Source organism: Triticum aestivum, chromosome 3A (genome assembly GCF_018294505.1).
Source record: "Triticum aestivum cultivar Chinese Spring chromosome 3A, IWGSC CS RefSeq v2.1, whole genome shotgun sequence".
NCBI classification, from domain to species: domain Eukaryota; kingdom Viridiplantae; phylum Streptophyta; class Magnoliopsida; order Poales; family Poaceae; genus Triticum; species Triticum aestivum.
The window spans coordinates 112323202-112329201 of record NC_057800.1 but is presented as its reverse complement, the minus strand read 5'-3'; positions in this window follow the sequence as shown (position 1 = coordinate 112329201).

The following is a 6000-nucleotide window of genomic DNA, read 5'->3' as shown; positions in this document are numbered from 1 at the left end:
GCACAATCTCATGGTCTAAGGAAATGATACTTGACATTAGAAAAGCTTTAGCATACGAACTACACGATCTTTGTGCTAGGCTTAGGATTGGGTCTTGTCCATCACATCATTCTCCTAATGATGTGATCCTGTTATCAACGACATCCAATGTCCATGGTCAGGAAACCGTAACCATCTATTGATCAACGAGCTAGTCAACTAGAGGCTTACTAGGGACATGGTGTTATCTATGTATCCACACATGTATCTGAGTTTCCTATCAATACAATTCTAGCATGGATAATAAACGATTATCATGAACAAGGAAATATAATAATAATCAATTTATTATTGCCTCTAGGGCATATTTCCAACAGTCTCCCACTTGCACTAGAGTCAATAATCCAGTTCACATCGATATGTGATTAACACTCAAGGTCACATCCCCATGTGACTAACACCTAAAGAGTTCTGGGTTTGATCATGTTATGCTTGTGAGAGAGGTTTCAGTCAACGGGTCTGCAACATTCAGATCCATATGCACTTCACAAATTTCTATGTCATCTTGTAGATGCAACTACTACGCTACATTTGGAGCCATTTCAAATAACTCTTCTACTTGGAGCTATTCTAAATTGTTGCTCCATTATACGTATCCGATATCTCTACTCAGAGCTATCCGGATAGGTGTTAAGCTTGCATCGACGTAACTCTTTACGTCGAACTCTTTATCACCTCCATAATCGAGAAACATATCCTTATTCCTCTAAGTATAATTTAGACCGCTATCTGGTGATCTACTCCTAGATCACCTTTGTACCCTCTTGCCAAATATGTGGCAAGGCACACATCAGGTGTGGTACTCAGCATGGCATACCGTATGGAGCCTATGACAAAAGCATAGGGGACGACCTTCGTCCTTCCTCTTTCTTCTGCCTTGGTCGAGCTTTAAGTCTTAACTTCATACCTTACAACTCAGGCAAGAACTCCTTCTTTGACTGATCCATCTTGAACACCTTCAAGATCATGTCAAGGTATGTGCTCATTTGAAAGTACCATTAAGGGAGTTGTTCTAGGCTTTCCATTGAAAAACACTTTCCAAATAACCCTATATGCTTTCCAGAAATTCTACGTCATTTCTGATCAACAATATGTCAACAACATATACTCATCAGAATTTCTATAGTGCTCCCACTCACTTCTTTGGAAATACAAGTTTCTCATAAACTTTGTATACACCCAAAATCTTTGATCATCTCATCAAAGCATACATTCCAACTCCGAGATGCTTACTCCAGTCCTTAGAAGGATTGCTGGAGCTTTGCATACTTATTAGCATCTTTCAGGATTGACAAAACCTTCTGGTTGTATCACATACAACCTTTCCTCAAGAAAATCATCGAGGAAACAATGTTTTGACATACTATCTGCAAGATTTCATAAATAATGCAGTAATTGCTAATATAATTCCAACAGACTCTTAGCATCACTACGAGTGAGAAAGTCTCATCATAGTCAACTCCTTGAACTTGTCGGAAAACATCTTAACGACAAGTCAAGCTTTCTTAATGGTGATACTTACCATCATTGTCCGTCTTCCTTTTAAAAAAAATCCATATGTACCTAACAGCCTTACGACCATCAAGTAGTTCTTCCAAAGTCTACGCTTTGTTTTCATATATGGATCCTCTCTCGGATTATATGGCCTCGAGCCATTTTGGAATCCAGGCCCACCATCGCTTCTCCATAGCTCGTAGGTTCATTGTTGTCTAGCAACATGACTTCCAAGACAGGATTACGTACCATTCTGAAGTAGTACGCATCCTTGTCATCCCACGAGGTTTGGTAGTGACTTGATCTGAAGTTTCATGATCACTATCATAACCTTCCGCTTCAATTGGTGTAGGTGTCACAGGAACAACTCCCTGTGCCCTGCCACACACTAGTTGAAGAGACGGTTCAATAACCTCATCAAGTCTCCACCATCCTCCCACTCAATTTCTTTCGAGAGAAACTTTTCCTCGAGAAAGGACCCGATTCAAGAAACAATCCCTATTGCTTTCGGATCTGAGACAGGAGGTATACCCAACTGTTTTGGGTGTCCTATGAAGATGCATTTATCCGCTTTGGGTTCGAGCTTATCAGCCTGAAACTTTTTCACATAAGCGTCGCAGCCCCAAACTTTTAAGAAATGACAGCTTAGGTTTCTCTAAACCATAGTTCATACGGTGTCATCTCATCGGAATTATGTGGTGCCCTATTTAAAGTGAATGTGGTTGTCTCTAATGCCTAACCCATAAACTATCATGGTAATTTGATAAGAGACATCATGGTATGCATCATATCCAATAGGGTGCAGTTATGATGTTCGGACACACCATCACACTATGGTGTTCCAGGCTGTATTAGTTGTGAAACAATTTCCACAATGTCTTAATTCTGTGCCAAACTCGTAATTCAGATATTCATCTCTATGATCATATCATAGATATTTTATCCTCTTGTCACGATGATCTTTCAACTTCACCCTGAAATTACTTGAACCTTTCAATAATTCAAACTTGTGATTCATCAAGTAAATATACTCAACATCTACTCAAATCATCTGTGAAGTAAGAACATAACAATATCCACTACACGCCTCAGCACTCATTGGACTGCACACATCAAAATGTATTACTTCCAACAAGTTGCTTTCTAGTTCCATTTTACTGAAAATGAGGCTTTCAGTCATCTTGCCCATGTGGTATGATTTGCATGTCTCAAGTGATTCAAAATCAAGTGAGTCCAAAAGGTCCATTTGCATGGAGTTTCTTCATGCATATACACCAATAGACGTGGTTCACATGTCTCAAACTTTTCAAAAATGAGTGAGTCCAAAGATCCATCAACATGGAGCTTCTTCATGCGTTTTATACCAATATGACTCAAATTGCAGTGCCACATTTGTGTGGTATTATCATTACTATCTTATACCTTTGGCATGAAAATGTGTATCACTACGATCGGGATGGTATTATTCAAATAAACAGAGTAACCATTATTCTCCTTAAATGAATAACCGTATCGCGATAGACATAATCCAATCATGTCTATGCTCAACACAAACACCAAATAACAATTATTTAGGTTTTAATACCAATCTCGATGGTAGAGGGAGCGTATGATATTTGATCAACCTTGGAAATACTTCCAACACATATCGTCATCTCACCTTTTAGCTAGTCTCCGTTTATTCCGTAGCCTTTTGTTTTGAGTTACTAACACTTAGCAACCGAACCGGTATCTAATACCCTGGTGCTACTAGGAGTACTAGTAAAGTACACATTATAATGCATATCCAATATACTTCTGTCGACCTTGCCAGCCTTCTCATCTACCAAGTACCTAGGGTGGTTCTGCTTCAGTGACTATTCCCCTTATTACAGAAGCACTTAGTCTCGAGCTTGGGTTCAACTTTGGGTTTCTTCACTAGAACAGCAACTGATTTGTTGTTCCATGAAGTATCCCTTTCTTGCCCTTGCCCTTCTTGAAACTAGTGGTTTTACTAACCATCAACGATTGATGCTCCCTTTTGATTTCTACTTTCGCGGTGTCGCGAATAGCTCAAGGATCATATCTATCTCTGATATGTTATAGTTCATCACGAAGCTCTAGTAGCTTGGTGGCAGTGACTTTGGAGAACCATCACTATTTCATCTGGAAGATCAACTCCCACTCGATTCAAGCGATTGTTGTACTCAGACAATCTGAGCACAAGCTCAACAATTGAGCTTTTCTCCCTTAGTTTGCAGGCTAAGAAAATCGTTGGAGGTCTTATACCTCTTGACGTGGGCACGAGCCTGAAATCCCAATTTCAGCCCTCGAAACATCTCATATGTTTCGCGACGTTTCAAAACATCTTCGGTACCTCAACTCTAAACCGTTTAACTGAACTATCACGTAGTTATCAAAATGTGTATGTCAGATGTTCGCAACATCCACAGACGACGTCCGAGGTTCAGCACACTGAGCGGTGCATTAAGGACATAAGCCTTCTATGAAGCAACAAGGACAATCCTCAGTTTATGGACCTAGTCCGCATAATTGCTACTATCAACTTTCAACTAAATTTTCTCTAGGAACATATCTTAACAATAGAACTGAAGCGCGAGCTACGACATAATTTGTGAAGACCTTCTGACTATGTTCAGGATAATTAAGTTCATCTTATGAACTCCCACTCAGATAGACATCCCTCTAGTCATCTAAGTGATTACATGATCCGAGTCAACTAGGCCGTGTCCGATCATCACGTGAGACGGACTATTCAACATCGGTGAACATCTTCATGTTGATCGTATCTACCATACGACTCATGCTCGACCTTTCAGTCTCTTGTGTTCTGAGGCCATGTCTGTACATGCTAGGCTCGTCAAGTCAACCTAAGTGTTTCGCGTGTGTAAATCTGGCTTACACCCGTTGTATGTGAATGTAAGAATCTATCACACCCGATCATCACGTGGTGCTTCGAAACGACGAACTTTCGCAACGGTGCATAGTTAGGGGGAACACTTTCTTGAAATTTTAATGAGGGATCATCTTATTTACTACCGTCGTTCTAAGCAAATAAGATGCAAAAACATGATAAACATCACATGCAATCAAAAGGTGACATGATATGGCCATCATCACTTTGCTCCTTTTGATCTCCATCTTCGGGGCTCCATGATCATCATCGTCACCGGCATGACACCATGATCTCCATCATCATGATCTCCATCATCATGATCTCCATCATCGTGTCTTCATGAAGTTGTCTCGCCAACTATTACTTCTACTACTACAGCTAAAGGTTAGCAATAAAGTAAAGTAATTACATGGCATTGTTCAATGACACGCAGGTCATATAATAAATAAAGACAACTCCTATGGCTCCTGCCGGTTGTCATACTCATCGACATGCAAGTCGTGATTCCTATTACAAGAACATGATCAATCTCATACATCACATATCATTCATCACATTCTTCTTGGCCATATCACATCACATAGCATACCCTGCAAAAACAAGTTAGACGTCTTCTAATTGTTGTTTGCATGTTTTACGTGGCTGCTATCGGTTTCTAGCAAGAACGTTTCTTACCTACGCAAAAACCACTACATGATATGCCAATTGCTATTTACCCTTCATAAGGACCCTTTTCATCGAATCCGATCCGACTAAAGTGGGAGAGACAGACACCCGCTAGCCACCTTATGCAACTAGTGCATTTTAGTCGGTGGAACCAGTCTCACGTAAGAGTACGTGTAAGGTCGGTCTGGGCCGCTTCATCCCACAATGCCGCCGAATCAAGATTGGACTAGTAACGGTAAGCATATTGAACAAAATCAACACCCACAACTACTTTGTGTTCTACTCGTGCATAGAAACTATGCATAGACCTAGCTCATGATGCCACTGTAGGGGAACGTAGCAGAAATTCAAAAATTTCCTACGTGTCACCAAGATCTATCTATGGAGAAACCAGCAACGAGGGGAAGGAGAGTGCATCTACATACCCTTGTAGATTGCTAAGAGGAAGTGTTCAAGAGATCGGGGTTGAAGGAGTCGTACTCGTCGTGATCCAAATCACCGGAGATCCTAGTGCCGAACGGACGGCACCTCCGCGTTCAACACACGTACAGCCCAGTGACGTCTCCCATGCCTTGATCCAGCAAGGAGAGAGGGAGAGGTTGAGGAAGACTCCAACCAGCAGCAGCACAACGGCGTGGTGGTGGTGGAGGAGCGTGGTACTCCAGCAGGGCTTCGCCAAGCACCGCAAGAGACGAGGAGGGTGAGGGGTAGGGCTGCGCCAAGAAGGAGAGGAACTCATGTGTGTTGCGCAGCCCAAACCTCAAGTATATATAGGGGGAGGGGAGGGGCTGCGCCCCCACCTAGGGTTCCCTCCCTAGAGGTGGCGGCAGCCCCCAGATCCCATCTGGGTGGCGGCCACAAGGGGGAGAGGGGGAGGCGCACCTGGGGTGGGCCTTAGGGCCCAT